General features: G+C 34.4%; 1 long non-coding RNA gene across 2 annotated transcripts in view; it reads left to right on the forward strand.

The window, feature by feature from the left end:
* Positions 1-19,740, forward strand: part of LOC126959395 (uncharacterized) — a 129,135-nt gene that overhangs the window by 54,370 nt on the left and 55,025 nt on the right. For both annotated transcript variants that reach the window (XR_007727524.1, XR_007727525.1), the window contains exon 4: positions 3,342-3,504. This is a non-coding gene — a long non-coding RNA (uncharacterized LOC126959395). The remainder of the gene's footprint in view (positions 1-3,341; positions 3,505-19,740) is intronic.

A 19,740-nucleotide genomic window follows, 5' to 3' on the forward strand; every position in this document is an offset into this window, starting at 1 on the left:
GCTGAAACACACACCTCTGCCTGCCATATTGCGGGCAGGGAGGATAGAAGAGCTGTGACCCTTTGGGAAGCCCAGCCTAGGGGCTTCCCAAGCCAGGGCTGTGACACCCTCTTTAAGGCTCTCTAGTTCCCGGCATGTCCAAGATTCCAGGTACCACCACGTTCCCCTCATTCAGACACAACTGCCCGCAGCAGAAGCTGTGTGTAGTACGTCTTGTCCAGCCTCAGCCTAAGGTGGAGCCAGTACCTGTGCAAATGCCTAGAGCTGGCTGCCCCACCACAGCAGTCAGTGTTTCTGGCTGTGCACAGTGGCTGGACCCTGCACTCCCTCGCCCACACACCCCTCGTCACTGTGCACTTGGCTTGCCCTGGGCAGGTGTGGGATCTGGGCCAGTAGTGTGAGCTGACCACCGCCTGCTGGGCCGAGTGGGTAGAACAAGCCCAGGGGGCGCAAGCAACACTCAGGCAGAAGGTGCCACTGGCCACAGAGGTTTCAGGCTGTGAAAGCAACACCCCAAGGATCCCATGACGTTAGGATCTTATTTTGTCTATGCAACATAAAATTTATTTCCCCCACCAATGCCTCTTCAGATCTTCTCCCCTGGATTCTCTCTAGGGAAACTTTGATAAACATGTTATCTTACTTTAATTATTCCATGCTTTATTCTCGCTGTATTATTATGTAAGAGGTATTGCCACAGTAATAAAGTTCTGCCTACTTAGTCTAGTTGAGGTTTGATTCTGCTTCATTGTAAGAAAATTTAACTGTGTTTCTATCTTATCTAAGTATGAATACTTGTCTTATACAAGTGAGAATAATATAACCATTTTTTAAAAAAATATTTTTCTCTTTCTACACATGGCCTTGGTGATGTGTATAACTTCATGGAATTCACTGATACCAAAAGACTAACTCTGATCTGTTCCCCCTACTCCAATATAACAAATGCAATTTTTGAATACTGTGCACTCAACATTCTCTTATTTTTATATATATCTTTAGGAATACAGCCAATTGTTACTCTACTTGTTTCATTTATTTTTGTTCATATTATTTTACTGTCATGTCTGATTACTAATAGAAGAGTGATGCTAACACCTAGTTTGGAATTATTCAGAATAAATTCTAGAAAATAATCTCCTAAATAATTCCCTTGACATCTCTGGAAACAATATCTTTTGATTACTATGAATAATTTTGATCTATTTTTCACTTGTTGTGAGAATGCCAGTAATATTCCCTTTAAATTTCCACTAAATTTCCACTTTCTTGGTACTTTGCCTCAGGGAATGGCTTTCATTTTTTTTGTTTGTTTGTTTTAGGTCGCTCTAAAATGCCAAAAATAAGGTTTTGACCAGGACAATGAACAAGTCCTTATAATTTAAGGTAGAAATAAAAACAAGTTGCAGATTGGGCACTTTGCAAATTCATTGTGTTGTACATTCTAATTACTGCTTGCTAAGAACACATAAGTGGATTTCAAGTTAACACACAAAAATTTTATCTTGTGTCTAAAATCCATGATTTTCAAATGGAAATATATAATAACTAAATTTCAGAAAAGGAAAGGTACTGCTGAAACAAAAGTTTATCCTTAAGCAATCTATAAGAAGTAGCTCAAATCACAAAACAAAAATACAATTAGATTTAAATCACTTTAGAAGATAAAAGGCTTGGATATAGATTCAGGAGACTTACTATGTGAAAAAGAACAAGGAACAGATAGAAGAGGAAATCATACATAATAAAATATAAATTTTCTTTAAAAAACTCTGTTAAAAACTGAGCTTATAGATCAAAAAGACTCATTAAAATCAAGGTAATATTGATTGATAAATAGGTATGTCTCAGCATTTTATGGTATATTTCCGGTACACGTGCGGAGTGTGTTTCTGTGAAAGTATGTTTGTATGTGTATATATGTATGTATGTGTCTGTATTTGTTACCAGAGTAGGTTTCTAACAGGGAAAAAATAATCAGAGAGTAACAGACTTCTTATCTGCATATCTGGGAGCTGGAAAAAAGTGGAATAATTACAGACTATTAAGATAAAAAAATACACAGCAGAGATATAATTCATTTGTCAGTACAACAGATATTGATAGACATGACAGGGTCCAAAGAGTATCCCAGCTACTTAATCTAGAAAAATTCTTGATTAATAATACCAACCAAACTCTGCATGAGTTATACTAGAGACCTCAAGGTATGGAATAAGAAGATAGAAAACACTGCTGACCAACATAGTTGTATGTAAATTTATAAAACTATAGAATTAAAGCAGGATTCTTAAAAAAAGATACTTCAAGGGAAATTCTGATAACAATAAATAATTAATTATACCGAACTGTCTTGAGATTCTAGGGAGCAGTAACATGCTTTGAATATTTCATTTACAAAGTGCTTGGAGAAAAGTAAGAATGAGAATGTATTCTAAATGGCTTATCTTATTTGGGGAAAAGCAAAAAGAGCAAGCAGTTTAGAACATCTAAGTGGGGAAAATAAGTACTATCTTCTTTCTATGTAATAGTAGAGAAATAGATATTCTATTATGAGTATTGGGTAAGAGAAGATAATCCATTGTTAGAAAAAACAAACTGCAATAGTTATCTTGATTAAACACGACTCTGTTGATGAAAACAGTAAAAAATAAAGAAAAATTTTAAAAGACCAAAAATATAAACACACATTAAGATGAAATAAAGAAATTATCTCAAACTAAATGAGAGTGAGCTGAAATCTCCCATTTAAAAATGGAAACTGTTGGGTTGAGTTTAAAAACAACTCAGCTCCAAGTAACAGACTTAAACCAAAGTGGTAAAGAAAGGTTGAAAATGAGCATGTGAACAAAGAAGTACCAGTCAAATATAAACAAATTCCCCCAAAAGCAGCAGCTATGATATTTTCATTAGATGAGATGGAATTAAAAGATAAATGTGACAAAAAGAAGAGAGAAATCTTTTCCTCAGCAGTACACATAATAGTTACTTATTGAGCACTGTTTTGTGCTAGACAATGATCCAGGCACGTGAGATACATCTATGAAAATGATCAAAAAAACAAAAACCTCTGTCCTTATGGTGTTTACAGTATAATGAGTATGATCTGAAAGTACATTAGAGATTAAACATGGGTTTATTTGGTCTGACAACAAAACATTTGGAGAAAGGCATAACTAGCATTGTTTTAGTGGCTTGGTGATGTCAGGACTCTAGTAGTCATCTCTGTCATTCTTGTTTTCCTCATAGCTGCAGTAACTCCAAACCTCACTTCCTCACACAATAAAAAGGTAAGAATGAAATGGATATGGTAACTTATGCCTCTCTCTCTCTCTCACCAGATATTTACTTGCAATTTATCTCCCAGAAGTGGGTGAAGAGCCCACCTGAGATCCAGGACTAATTGCAACTTTCTTGATTTAAAAAGATAACTGGCAAATATCTGAAAAAATTTAGAAATCTCCTTGAAAAAAGGGGGGGAATTAAGGAGATACTGGATTTTAGGTAAGCAGCAAAGAGTTTCTGATCTCTTATATAAAGACACAAGTTACAAGATTATTAGAAATACAAGAACAATTTGATGAAAATATAGTCATAATGTAAGATTACACTGTATCTCTAATGTCCAACTGGGTAATTCAATTATGTCTCTCTTAATAGTTATACATTATTTCTTGGTTAAAAATATCTTGTTACACTTTTATAGAAACATTTACAAAAATGGCAATAAAGAAGACTTTAATCATTTTAAAGTAGAGGTTTTATAGCTCCATTCTCTGAATACAATCAAATACAATTATAAATGCACAGTAAGGGTAAACACAGAAATCTTTACTAATTGGAAATTGAAAGCAACCTCTTATATGATACCTGGGTCAAAGCAAAAATCAAATGCAAAATCAACATATCTCTAGAAAGCAATAAAACAAAGGAAAAAGTCAAGCCAAATTTATAAGACAAAGAAAAATCCTATAGTCAGCTGATAATGTTTGTTTGAAATGTCTTCATTATCAAAAAGGACAAATCTAAACATATGGAAAACTGGTATTTGTTTAAAATTTGAGTAACAACAAATAAGGAAAAATAAGATGTGTGATATAATACATTCTGAATGAAAAAAATAGAAACAATAAGACAAAGTAGATGAAAGAATAAGTACAACAAATTAGCTGGAACAGGGGGCATTTGGAGACTATAAATATATTAGAAATCAAAAAAAACAGGAATCTGAGGAGGATCCGTCCTAGAGACAAGAGGAAAAATCAGACGCCAGGAAAAAAAAAGGGAAAAAGTAAGGACAAGAGAAAGGAAAGGGTGTAAGACAGTGTAGGACAATATAGGTTTGTAGGGGAAGCGGGTAAGAGAGTTTGGGAGTGTTTTTTCAGAGGAAATGACAGCCTATCTAAACGAATCAATATCATAACAATTTACGGTAATTCATAAGGTATACATTCAATGATTTATACCAGTTATTGTTTTATGGTATATTAAAAATGTATTATTTAAATAAAATTAACAAGAGTTTTGCAATTTTCTCACTAACTTAGAAATGTTAGAAACCTTAAATTCATTACCTTTATCAATATATATTTTGCTACATGTATTGGCAAGAAATAGCATGATAATTGTAGTGCCTTTACTTTGTGACAAAGAATATTATATTGGGGTGACACTGAAGAAGGATTGTGATCATAATGATAATGCAATTACATGAAGTATGTATATTTCATAAAAGTAGCACTCCCTTACCAATTCACTTTTTATGAATATTCTTCAGCGTTTCAGAATAATCAGCACATTCTTGACTCGTTAACTACAACTAGAGTCATCAAGGGAGGAAGTGAAATTATCATTAAACATTCACTGACCAAAATCAATTAGTCTACCTACAATATTAATTAAACAGCTTGCTTTGTGCAGTCAGCAGTCCTTGTTACCTACAATGTCAGAAGAGTGAGATGTAGTAAGATAAGAAATAAAAAAGTAAATATATGTATGGACTTTGGTGTCAAACTAAACTCAGTCAAATGTTAGCTTAGTCTCTGATACGTTGTTTGAATCTGAACAACATATAAAATTTGACTCTTTTTTCATCATCTGTAAAAGGAAAATAATGACTAAAACATAAAACAGCTATGGATAATTAATTAATTGATATTGATGTCTCTAGCACATAGTAGGTGCCTAATAAATGGCAATGTCCTTTTTTCCTTTTGGTGTAGCATTTGAGTATACCATTTTGGTAGTGTGAAATATTGTCATTGACGTAGATTTGGGTTTTCATAGGGAAGAAATTTTACAGTGAAGAAGAATGACAATATTCACCTTTTACTATATAAACATAAATCTCCATTAAATAACACTTTAAATATTAATAAAAGATTCATTATCTTCATTTATGTAGAGTCATTAAGGGGAAAACTAATTTGATTCTGTTTTCTTCATTGCCCTTCTCAGTTTTGTTTTCTTTCTGATTTCCCCTGTTTGCTTTTTAAAAAAATATTGCATTTCCAATCAAAGCAAACTTTTAGCCTTTTTATCTTCAAAAGTCTTGCACCAGATTGCACCAAACCCCAGCCTGTCCTAACTTGGTTTGTTGTCAAAAGTATCTTAGCATCGATTGTGCTGCGATTCCTCCTACTAGCCTTACCAGAGAAAATGCATTTAACTAGATTTATTAGACACCTGCTAATTAATAGTCTATGAAAAGGATCTTACCTGACATTTTGCTCTCTGGCTTGGTTGAGTTTCTCTGGTGCACTCTTAAGCAATCATTCACCCACTGTCCTAAGTTGTGTGAAGACTGCATAAGAGAAAGTTGATATAAAAGAAAGCTCGACATTTTAACTCAACTCCATAATTTCTAATAGTGTTTCTAATATCATCTTAAAGGGAGGGTTTACTTTCTAATTTATGTGAGCCTTTTAAACAATATTGTAAAGATAACTGATAAAAACGGTTTTATATTACAAGTAGACGGCAGTTTTTACAAGGAATTTTACACCAAGTTGAAGTTTTAGTTCAATTCTGTCGGAGTTCACAATCAATCATGAAGATTCTGGGGAGGGAAAAGTAATTCCTTGCCAGTAGCACAGTGATATTAACAGATAACTATTGCAAGGGTCAAATATAAGCATCTCACCAAAAATGTTTTCATCCTATTTATATACTGGCGATGGTTCCATAAAAGAGGCTATCAACCACGGAGCCCACTTCGTAATCTGAGGTCTGTGATACTCACTAGGCATTATTCAGTGGCAAGTTAGGATGTTGGGTGAAGTGTTGATGAAAATCCACAGTAATAAAAATCTCACAGAGGTGAAGTCAATTACAGTATCAAGTGAAGTTTGTTAAGAAGAGATACTTGTTATTAAAGTATCCACTCCTCAACAAGGCTGACCTTCTCAAATGCTAGTATGTCACAAGGCGTGAGATTTTTTAAAAATCCAATAACAAGTTTCCCCACTGTGGTTTCAATTGCCTTTTCAGATCTCCCACAGTGCTCTGTTTCAGTCTGAGATAATGCAGACAGTTCTGGTCCTCAGTGGGTCAAAGTGGCATGTATTTACACTAGAGTAATCAGAGACAGGATTTCTACCTTGATCAGATTATCTCTTTCTATATTTTACTGTAATCTTTACTCCACTTGGCTTGTATAGTCAAATTTTGAGCTGCAGAACCTTTAAAAAATTATTTCTGAATTTTTCCTTATAAAATGCTTTGTATTGCTAGGGGCTCAAAAAATAGTGGTGGCATTCTATTGAGGAAGTTCACAAGAAAACTCAGATCATTTGCCACTTTACAGTATTGCATAAAAATAAGCATATGCGTATATTAAAATGGATAGATTCTGCTGTTTTGCATTTTGAAAAGAGCTCCCTGACTAAAGCTGCGTCAAAAAAAGAAAAAACAAATTGAAAATGTGGCATTTGAAAAAAGAAAGTCATTAGGATGTCCAAACCAGTGCATACCTTCATTGTAACCTTGTCATTCTCCATAACAACTTTCAACTTACTCTTGTGGGTCCCAAGTATATTATAACAATTTGGAACAAGAAATATATTTTTCTAATATTTTCAAAGTGATAATATACCTAGTACACAGCAGTCACTTCTTAAGTAGACCGAAAAAAATAATATTAAACAAGAAAGACATTTTTCAATAATATTGAAGGAGTTCAGGAAAACTATACTATTTAAGCTGTAAAATTCTATGACCATTTCAATTATTTTCTGAATATAATTACTCTATTATACAAAAAATGAAGTGAGACTTTAAAATTCGGTATCATTCAAAAAATTAGTCGGGCATGGTGTCAGGCACTTGTAGTCCCAGCTACTCGGGAGGCTGAGGCAGGAGAATGGCGTGAACCTGGCAGGCGGAGCTTGCAGTGTGCCCAATTCCTGCCACTGCACTCTAGCCTGGGCAACAGAGCGAGACTCCATCTACAAAAAAAAAAAAAAAAAAAAAAAATCGGTATCATTTTAAAATATGCTAGCGGAAATTGAGGAAACTAAGATATTGACGAATCTGAAGAATTTTTAACATAGCATTTTTGCTCTTAAAATTTAGAGCACCACTTCAAGTGGGATATATCTGGTGCTGTGTGTTTGTGTGTTCCCATGTATGTTTCTATGCTACTCTTTCTTCTTAGCAATTTATAAGAGCATGGAGTGAACTTCCCAGTGGGGTGCAGGCAGGTAACCATTTTGAAGTCACAGGATAAGAGGACCTCATTCTCATTCTCTTATTAATTTCAAATGCCCTTATTCACTTCTGGGCAATGGATTCCAGAAGGCACTAAGCTTGATAAAGTTTCACCTATAGTATTTAACATCACAGAACTTCAGATCTTTGTTGTCACAGAAGAGATCTTCAGAGGTTATATTCAGTCTACTCATTTTACAAAAAAAAAAAAAAAACACATAAAAAGAAGCAAAGAGATATTCTTTAATCAACAAAGTCCTAATTAAAATAATCAAGTGCCTAATGAGTCTGAGCCAATGTTACTGGTACTTCATCACTTGCTGCGGTGTACTAACTGGTAGCCACACTCAAGACCAGGGTCACCTTTGGACCTGGACTGGAGGCATTCCTGCCCTGGGACCCCATTTTAAGGACACAAACATCACAAAGACCAAAATAAAATCACTTTTCTCCTTGAATAAAATCACTTTTCTCTTTGCTGATACCATAAGAAGGTTTTTGTTTGTTTGTTTGCTTTTGTTTTTGTTTTAAGAAAATTTGGCAACTCATGAATGAAGAGGAATGAAGGCAGGAAAAGACTGAGCTGAACTGTGCTCCCAGCCAGTGTAGGAGGATGGAAGCAGGGCCGTGCGTCCAGGAAGAGCAAAAAGCACACTTCTGCCCTGGGAAACTGGAGAAAAGTGGCGGATCTCCTGAACTCATTCTGTTAAGTTTGAATGTAAAGTCAACCCAAACCTCAGACAGAGGCTACTAGTCGTAATTTAAATTGCACTTGGACTAACACAGCTTTCGGTAGAGAGGCTTTGGAAAATAGAAAGATGGTTGTCTCCAGAAATTACAAGCCAGTAGTGAAGACAAAGGGGCAGGATTCACAGATGCCTTTTAGAAGCCCCTTGGCTGTAGTACAGGAGAAAGAGTCCCTGGTTCCAAGCTGGTTTCATCCTGAAACTAAGATGCCTTTATTTTATGCTAGCTGAGAGAAGCTGAGTTTCCTTCTAATAAAGGTGGATTTTAAACTCAATTAGGGCAATAGCAAAATCAATCTGAGAGAGAAGACAGGTGGAGTTTTGACCGATAGTTTGGAGTATTAAACTACGGAATAAGCAGGAGTATCAAGATATTTTTTAAAAATGCTCTCAGAGCTGTTTTTCTAACTTACCAGCCAATGATTCCTTTTCTATTTCTCAACACTTAGAAATGAAAAAGGAAGAGGAAAGAGAGAAATAAAATCACATAAATAAACATTCAAGTTCAGTTTTCTTCATACTTTTGCAGAAAATCTAATTATGCACTATGTTCTTAGAAGTATCTTATAAGTGTCTTTGTATATTTTTAATGTTGAAAGAAGCTGAATGAGAAAGCATGCTTTTTTTAACACTAAGTTAGGTTTGTGATATAATTTTGATATTTAAAGTCATTTTGCGTTTTGACCTACAGGGTTTGTTAGTATAGTTGGAGCCTACAAATTTCTTTATATTCAATATTCAAACTCAAGAAAATAAGCCTATTTATTCTGTAGCACTGTTTATATCGCTTAGATTTTACTGTCTCCCTAATTTAGTACCACTGTTCATATCGCTGTTTGCTGACTGGCATCCTGCAAAAGCCCCGCATCACAAACCTCTGTATTAGGTGAATCACAAAGTCCCTTCTTAATCAATCTTATTTTCATCAGTGGTTAAGACAATATAAAAATAAGTCGTTTCAATCAAAATTATGAGTTCTTATTTTGGAAAACTAGCCATGTAGCCACACTGCCACAAGGTGGGAGTAAAACGTTTGATTGGCTTAAGAACTGGCCTTCGCTTTTTTTTTTTTTTCTTCCCACAGCTCTTATGTGAACAAAGACATAAAACAGGGTAACTTTAAACTTGAAGGAAATAACATTGGTTCTGTATTCCTTGCTGCTAATATGCATACCCTGAGAAGTGGAATTTCTTTTTCCCCAAATATGAGTATCAAATATAATAAATGTAGATGAAGAAAATGGTTTAACAGCAATTTCTTTATTTCTCTCTTTTCTTTCTTTATTCCTTGCCAACACAGTGCTCCTTTCAAACTATATTTTAGGACTATAAGAAAGCAATTTCACATAAGGCCTACTAAAAAGAACCCCCCAATTTTATGATGATAATGAATATTACTTATTCTCTACACTAATGCATATTTTGAAGATAGCTGCCCTCCATAAATTTTTCCTATCATTTTATATATGCATGGTAATGAAGGCAGCCATGTAAGTGGGAACAATGAATTAAACAGTCCAAGAAAAATGTATAATGATCTTGACCTTCTAAGGAACTGAGAGATTAAAATGAGTTTTTAAATATTGCTTATTTTAGAATAAACATAACCCAGAGCCTCTATACAAAATCCGATGGCCTTTGCTTGCTTTGTGTTTAAATGGATGTACTAGCTATGCTTTGTTTCATGTGTGCCTATTAAATCCAAATTTGGCAATATATATGTTTATGTTGAGGTGTAAGCATATGCAAACATACACATGCCCTTTGAGATAGAGTGTCTGACACAAGTTAGTAAGACCAGACATTTCAAGGCAGTCGAGACTCACCAAGGTGACAGCAACACACCTAAGGGATCCTGAGTGGTGCTAAATGGAAAGGACTGCCATCTCCCTTGAATAAAAGGCATAAAGAATAAGAAAAGGCATAAACTGGCATGCCCATTTCAATTCCTTTCCTCCTCCTACATATGAATAAAGAGGGGGCTAACAGCTGACATTCGTGTCACTGCTGCTGTTATGTTTTCTGGAAAGATTTACCTAAACAAATCATTTTATCTTACTGAGTTCTGAATACTCAACAGATAAAGGGCCACATCACTTACCTAACTTTCTCACTTTTTTTCCTAATGATAGCAATAGCAAGAAAGACAAGGCAGTGCCTAAGGCCATGGCATTGATCTTTGCTGTATGTATGTGCAGAAGCTCAAATAAAATAACACAACTGTCTCCATCATAAACTTTGCTGTTTTTAGACAGTCTAGCAGAATATTACATTTATAAATAAGTGAAGTTTTTTTGACTGGGGGTATTTTTAAAGTTTAAGATATGTGGAGAAAATCTATTCACATAATGAAATACCACCTGAGAATATGCTAGATGATTTTGGATGTGGCATTATAATAATGCACTTGAGTATCTCATAGTTAATGTTCTGCAAAATATTGAGTACTGTGTTCTCATGATCTGACAGATATGATCTACATCTTCTGTACTTCAGGGTCACTGTTTTTTCTCTTAAACTTGTAATTTGGAGAATTGGCTGAGAGCAAAATGAAGGAGAAAATAAACAGCTTTAAAATTTTAGTGAGTGGCTGGGATTGATTGTAGGTAACTCAGAAAGGATAAAAAACATCAATCGTTAGCTGTTGCTTAAAAAAATAGTGTACAGAATCCAACCAATGTGCTCTAAGTTCAATATATTTTTAGTACTTACTTTTTATGTTATTGACTCTAAGATGTCATTACAGTAAGATGTACCATTATTTTGTGTTCACTAAGAAAGAAAAATATGATATATTAAATTGTGGTTTGTCATTAACTGCAAGATGTTAAAATAGCATGTAGAGATGTTAAAATAGCAAATTCAAAAAAAGGAAGGAAAGAAGGAAAGAGAAAGAAAAAGAAGAAAGGAAGGAGGGAAGGAAAGAAAAAAGGAAGGAGGGAAGGAAGAAGGAAAGAAGGAAAATGAAAGAAAAACAAGCCTTAGAAACGGTTAAATAACTACTTTGAAGACTTCTTTACTGATAGGGACTGAGCTAGAAAAAGGCTACTTTGGATTGTTTGAGGTCTCCCATATTTTATCTGAAACATCTCATTGAATGGAAATCACAAGTTTCTAGGATTGAGGTATATGTGAAGTAATGAGGAAAAGATTGCACAATGATATTAATATGTTTTTAATTAAAAAGTTTACAATTGAATTTTTAATTAAAATTTAACAGAGTGATATAATAAAATGCTTAAGTGCTTAAACTTTAGATGTAGGAATCCCATTTTATGTCATTAAATCGAAACTCAATTACGATGTATGATTTTAGTGTATTTGAAAAACATAATGATCTATAAGTCAGAGTATCCTGGATTTACAGTCAACTGAAAGAAATACTAGTTGTCATATTTTGAAGTGTACTAAATAGTCTTTTCTTGTACTAATTTTTATATAAATGCATGATCTGTTTAAAACATGCTATTTACTTCTAATGCCAGTTAATAGCTGTTGTCTAAAACAATATTTTTTAATTCCAATGACTTATCAATCAAGTAATATCAGCTACTGAACAAAGTTAGGAGGAAATAACTAAACATATTTTGCTTTTAAATTCTACACCTTCACATAAATTGCATTATACATTCCAGAGAAAACTTAAAACTAGATTAGTTTTCCTTTAATTGGTTTAACAAACTACCAATGATTTACTTTTTAGAATAAACTCCTTAATAAATGTCTAAAATGCTGGAGCACTATATCTAAACTAGTAATAGCTAAGTGAAAGTCAAAAGTGGAAGAACCTAATGAGTCGAATTAACTTGTTTGATTTTTGTCCTCGTATTTAACTTGACAAAGGTAATAATAATAATACTAAAACCATAATAATTACCTCAAGGTGTTAGTGGAAAAATAATCTCTGATTCACATCATTGATCTTGGAGTTATAATTTATTATATAAAGTTGAAGATATTCCTTGCAGTTATATAAATTCCCATAATGACAGTGGGTTATTTTTTCCCAGCATCTTATTTGATTTATCCACAGAGGTTACAATAGTGCTTTTTGCAGAGGAAAGACGATGGAAATAGTGAGTCTGTGCAGGATATGAGAAAGCTAGTCATCTATCTAGTATCTGTTATCGCTCTATATATTTGTGTATAGGAAAGATGAATAAATAAAAGCCAAATGGCAATTCCCTTAGATATTTGATTTGGTTTCATCTAAAATTGAGTAGAAAATGAATTAGCAAAATAAAATAATCTCATATTTGTTTTAAGGTCTGTTTCAGGTGCCAGTTTTCTTTTGGCCAGACCTCAGTCTCTAAAATTCCTTTTAGATATTTTACCATTCTGTTGAATTACCAGAGGGCTAATTTTGATGTGCATCATATCTTGTCTCACCTGTAATTTCTGGCCTCTGTATTCTGGATGTGTGAGAAACATTCTCTTTTGCAGCATGAGAACAGGATAGAGTATTTTCAGGATACTCTGAGAAGATACATTAAAAATAAATTCTTTTTTACTTCTTTTTATGCAAAGTATTTGTGAATGAGTATATATACATTTGCTGAAAAGAAAATTCTAGAAACTTTAATCCCAATCTATCTTCTCAAGTCATTTCCTTATTAAGAATTATCATACAGGTTTAGATGTTGGTGTCAAAGTCCATTTGAATTTTTTCAATAAAAAGTTCATCGAAGTCAATAGGGTTATGAGATATGTTTTGTGCTTAGCAGTGTTTTTTTTTTTTTTTTTTTTTTAAAGTACAACTGTAATGAACAATGGGGTGGGAAGACAAAAAAAAAATCTATCAAGTATTAACATAACCAGACACAAAGTACTATAATCAGAAATATTGCAGTGGACAAAGATAAAACGTAAGGCCAGAAGCATTAAGTTTATGTATGTACACAATAGCACTGTTGCATGGCTCCCAAAGGCATAGGGCTTACCACTTCCAAAAAGTACTCACTATTAAGGTGACATAGGTCTTGTCCCTTGAGCCTCCTTAAAGAAACAACAACTGTTCAGTAGCAGTGTAACAGATGTTAAAAAGAATCATTAGCAATCTAAATGTTTTTCCAAGCAGATGTCCTACTTCTGCCATGGCTAACTTTGTGGGGAGCCGAGTGGAATGCAGAGAGAATGAAAGGATGAAAAGTTGAGGGAATCAATAATAAACAGTTACAAGAATTACTCATTTAATTATATCAAAAAAGGGACCAAGGTGTAGTGTTTTCTAATTGCTGCTGCTTGAAGAAGGAAGGTAACCAAGCCAAAGAAAGAATTAAACTCACATTGCTCCATTGACTTGGCACGTAGCTTTGAATCAATGAGAGGAAAAGTGACAAGCAGTATTAAAGAGAAATTTAATGCTAAAATTGCAATTGTGCACTTTTCAATAGATTTCAGTAGGGAATCAGAGGCTGAAAAAGAATCAGTGAAAAGAATGAAAATGAGGAAAACCAGTACACCTGCAAGGTGAACCTATGACAGGAATAAGAGAAGTTATTAGATTAGGTGACTGTCATTGTAACTTTATTTCCTTAGGGGCAAAGATAGGAAGGTTTTTTCTCCAAGCATTTTTTTTTTCCACTCTGAAATACCGTAGCTAGAAAGAATTTTCTACGTAGAGAAATTTTAACCTCAGCAACCTCATCCAAGTCCTCCTTTATTTTAAAATTAGCTTTCTTCCCAAAGAAGGCAAAACGTAGGAATCTATGTTAGTTATCTGCATCTTCAAAAACTATTTTTTAAATATATGAGAGTAAAGGAGAAAAGGTACCGAAATGCTGCAAAAAATAATTTCTTATAATTTTAGTTTTCAAAGGAGTATGAAAAATAATTATAGGCTATAGTAAAATCATGGTCATTAATAATATGGAAAACTCAGTGAAAATATAAATTATGCATTTGCTATATTTTATGCACCATGAAATACATTTAATACAGTTTAGCTTTGTCCATGTGTACCTAGATCTCAGATTCCATCATTTTTATAGAAAATTGTATAACAGTAAATTATATGGCAGCAACAGAATAATTTCCAGGATCAAATTGACATTTTGTACACTAAATGTGACCATATATTGTATCTGTGAAAACTGATGACCCCTAAAAGCAAATCTCAGTTATATAGCATAAATTTATATTTCCTAAGTCATGTGCTATGATTTTACTTTTTTCTTTCTCATTATTAAAAGGCATGAGTACAGACGACCATATCATCATCACAGTGGAGGAATAAATAGTGTTAAAAATCAATTTGAGAGACATGTAAGATGAATTCATTCATTTACTCATTCAATAAACTTTTATTGAAACCTGCTTTATACCAAGAAGTACGTTAGATGCTGAGAATTGCAAAGATTGAGGAAATGCTGTTACTACTTGTAAGTGGTTCACAGCCTAATCAATGAGATGCTAAGTCTCTGAACAAGATAATTCCATAAGTAAGTTATGCACTTGGGGATTTAGTGAGTTCACACAATGCAATGGCAGTCACATTCCCATTAGAGCCAGTGAGGACAACCTCAGAAAAGAAGTGAAGTTCTGGTGGTCAACTGAATTTAAAGTTAGTAGAAATGTGAAACATATTTGTAAGTCATTAAAAATAACATTAATTTAATAAAAATGCATCTCCGAAACCACTAAAAATATAATATTTCTAAAAGCAATGAGATCTTGTTTGTTCTCACCATGTGCTACATTGATGTCTCCAGTTACTCCATGTATGCTGTTTGAGAAACGCCATGATACAGGAGAAGTAAAGGTGGCACACAATTATCATTTCCTTCACATGTGCAAGGTTATTTCATGGTTTAAATTACAAAGTTCTCTATGGTTTTCAAGTCTGTATTTCAAACAACTTTACCATTCTGATTTAGCAAGATAATGCACAAACCACTGAGTCACTCATGACATGGTTTCTAAAACTGATTTTTTTTTTTTTTTTTTTTTTTTTTTTAAGATGGAGTCTCGTTCTGTCGCCCAGGCTGGAGAGCAGTGGCGCCATTTTGGCTCACTGCAGGCTCCGCCTCCCGGGTTCACGCCATTCTCCCGCCTCAGCCTCCTGAGTAGCTGGGACTACAGGCCCTGGCAACCACATCCGGCTGATTTTTTTTTTTTTTTTTTTTTTTGTATTTTTAGTAGAGATGGGGTTTCACCGTGTTAGCCAGGATGATCTTGATCTCCTGACTTCGTCATCCGCCCGCCTCAGCCTCTCATTGTTGGGATTACAGGCATGGGCCACGGCGCCTGGCCCTAAAACTGATTTTTAAAAATGTATGTAATTGGAGAATAATTTAACAATCCTAAGAACAATGCATTTAATAGGAATTGCCACAATAATAATAATAATCCTCATCACCATAGTAGCCACAGTAGCAAACTCTTACAAACACGTAGTACATGCCAGGGAGTCTTCTACATGCTTTACGTCTATTAACTCATTTAATCCTGGTAACAGCCACCTAAGAAAGAAGCCACATAAGGTAGGAGCTCTCTCTGTAACTCTGTTTTACAGTTAAAAATACGGAGTCAGAGAGAGGTGGATGATATTTGTCCAAGATCACACATGTAATAGGCTGAGGATTCAGATTTAAAAACCCAACCTGGTTCTAATGTCCGTGCTTTTAACCATTTCACTATACCTGTCTGCTGACTAAAAGATACAGAAATGGAAGAGGAAAAGTCCTCCATTTAAGGTAACATGGGTGCTGAAAACAAAAAGAGTACAAGAAGAAATCTCCATCCTGCAATATTAAATTGTGCAATATCTCTTAAATATTTCATTATTTTAAAAAATAAACACAGCAATGCAGTATGTGAGTAAGGAAAGATTATTTTTAGAGAATTTAAATCAGTTCACTAAAAATGCAAATAATAATATGTGAATTATTTTAAAGTTAAAATTTTGTGGACGGGTCCTAAACACTGTTTCTGTTCTTCAGTCACGGTTCCTTGAAAAGAAACTTTGAATCTTGAGATGAAGAAAGATCTATTAGGTCATCTTGTCCATCTTACCGCCAGTAGAGAATTGCTCCCGACAGTAAAGAAGTTAACTTATTGACAGCACTCTTTAAGCAGCAATTTACCAGGTGAATCCCTAAAGGCAAGAATGACTTCTCTGGTTTATCTTTCTCTTCTTATCATCAGTATAGTTAGGAGATCCATTCAATCTTCTGTGCTGGATGAGGAAAGGGGACAGGATTCTTGAAGATATTTCTAAACTGCAGAAGATTAAAAATGTAGCTAGCAGTACTTTGATAGTTTTAATCTAGGATCATTGTGCTTTCATATTTAGGCAAGCGTGTGTTTATGTGTGATATGTATGAGTGTGTGTTTGTGTATATATGCTTGTGTGAGACATTTGACAGCAAAATTTGGCAATACTCGAATGTAAATTATAAAATAAGTTTAATGCTCTATGGGAAAATACATGGCTCTATTATATATAGTATATTTATATATGTGTGTGTGTGTATATATATATACACTTCTATTTTAAGTTCAGGGCTACATGTGCAGGTTTCTTACTTAAGTAAACTTGTGTCGCTGTGTTTGCTGTACAGATTATTTCATTACCCAGGTATTAAGCCTAGTACCCATTAGTTATTCTTCCTGATCCTCTACCTCCTCCCACATTCCACCTTCTGATAAACTCCAGTGTGTGTTGTTTTCCTCTCTGCATTCATGAATTTTTATCACTTAGCTCCCACTTATAAGTGAGAAGATGCGGTATTTGGTTTTCTGTTCCTGCACTAGTTTACTAAGGATAATGGTGTCCAGCTCCATCTATGTCCTTGCAAAGCACATGATCTCAATATTTTTCATGGCTGCATAGTATTCCATGGTGTATACATACCACATTTTTTTTTTCTTATCCAGTTTAATCACTGATGGCTGATTCCATGTCTTTGCTATTGTGAATAGTGTTGCAATGAACGTATGTGTGCAGGTGTCTTTATAATAGAATGATATATGTTCCTTTGGGTATATACCCAGACTCTTTAAAACATCTGAATAAGAAAGTCTCCCTGTCAAATTGTGAAATTTATCCATTTTCTTAGTTCTTTAGAATAATATATTTACAAGATAAGAAATTTACTTAGATCTCTTTACTCACCTCAACTTTGGCGTTACTGTCATCATTATTCTTATGTATATTCCATGGCAAGGATCCCCAACCTCCAGTACCAGAGCCATAGAATGAAGCCACACAGCAGGAAGTGAGCAGCAGGCAAGAGACCATTACAGCCTGAGTTCCACTTTCTGTCAGATAAGAGGTGACATTAGATTCTCATAGAAGCACGCACCCTATCTTGAGCTGTACATGCAAAAGATCTAGGTTGCACGTTCCTTGTGAGAGTGTAATACCTGATGATCTGAGGTGGAACAGTTTCATCCCAAAACCATTCCCTCCCAACCCTCACCCCACCCCCAGTCTGTGGAAAAATTGTCTTCCATAAAACTCGTCCCTGGTGCCAAATGTTAGGGACATATGTTCCATGTGGGGAATAATCTAGAAGAAGGAAGCAAAAATGCCTTAGGTTAAGGTAATATCAGCAAGTAATACAACAAATTAAAAGAAGAAGGAGACAAAAAGTGCTTAATTTAATTTTACATGTGGTGAGTGTGAGGTTCCTGCGAAGATATCTGAGGCAGATTTCTTGTGGATGTTGTAACATGGAACTTAAAAGAAGATATGATACAAATTTAGCAGCTGCCGTCTTATAAGAAAGAACTGATGATGTGTGAGATTTGAGGTAGTTTACAACAAAGCATTTCCTTGAAATATTTCAGATCAAATTTTGTTGTATCTTAATAAGTATTCAACTACAAAAGAATAACACATGGAGGCTACGTCTGACAATTTCAGTAACTGGCAGGCTTTCAATTTTTTAAAAGATTTGCCATAACATCTTTAAAAATTCAGTGGAATTTCTTCCAATTTTGTTTACTTTTTTCAAAAAGGAAATTATTCTTATGTCACTGATCATGCTTTTGGTGACTAATATGACTTGGTGCACTTTTTTTATCTGGAAGAATGATAAAATATGCCATTGTGCTTTATTTATTTCAATGTCCATATGTATTTTAATGACTTTTTATGGTTTAAGCATGGAAGCATTTCACGTTAGCTGACTGTGTAGGGGAGATGAAGTCAGTCATACTCTTGGATTAGACATGAACTGTCAGCAGAGAATAAATATGGCCCACTTTGCCCAGAGGCCACTAACCGATATAAGCAATTAGCACCTACTTTCACACTTGGACTAGTAGGTTTCTTAGCATAATTGAAAACAGCCTAATTCATGGTAGAAAGTGGAAAGATGTGCCAAGTACTGTATGTGCTTAACAAGTGTTTGAACAGAATCAAAGGTGGGCATCTTTAACTAGTATATCACCTGTAGTAGCGTATGATCACTGAAACAAAGAAAACTACATTTTACATGTTCTCAGGCAGGCATTAGATTTTTTTTTTTTTTTTTTTTTTTTGAGACAGAATTTTGCTCTTGTTGCCCAGGCTGCAGTGCAATGGGTGATCTCGGCTCACTGCAGCCTCCACCTCCTGGGTTCAAGTAATTCTCCTGCCTCAGCCTCCAGAATAGCTGGGATTACAGGTGCATGCCACCACGCCTGGCTAATTTTTTGTATTTTTAGTAGACATGGGGTTTTACCATGTTGGTCAGGCTGGTCTCAAACTCCTGACCTCAGGTGATCCATCCACCTCATCCTCCCAAAGTGCTGGGATTATAGGCGTAAGCCACTGTGCCCAGCCTAGATTCATATTTTAAGTTGCCAATAAAATCAAGGAGATAGCATGTCATGATTCAATGCTTTTGAGATAAAAGCGTTATTTTATAATGTCATTTTTAATTTTTTGGTCATTCTTTTCTTTTAAACACCATATTACATTTTCTAATATACACTTTTGTTAACTCTACTGGGAATACCTAATATTAAATATAAGCACTGGGAATACCTAATATTAAATATAAGCATATTATTTATGCTCTGGCATAACTTACAGATACTAAGCAGCAACTCAGGAGATACGTGTCTACATTAATTTTCCTAAGAGAGAAAAAATATATATTTTTAAATTTATTTATGCATTGTAATTTGAGAGATATATAAATAACATCTGCATTTTTCAGTAGTAGAAAGTGCACTTAATGAAACTGAATCAGAAAGGCTGGGATATAGCCAGGATCCTCACCTGATTCTGTGACTTTGGACAAGTCTCCCAAATGAGTGAATTCATGCAGCTATAGATTTTTATTTCAGGAATCAT

The sequence above is a fragment of the Macaca thibetana genome, chromosome 7, assembly GCF_024542745.1.
Source record: "Macaca thibetana thibetana isolate TM-01 chromosome 7, ASM2454274v1, whole genome shotgun sequence".
NCBI classification, from domain to species: Eukaryota; Metazoa; Chordata; class Mammalia; order Primates; family Cercopithecidae; genus Macaca; species Macaca thibetana.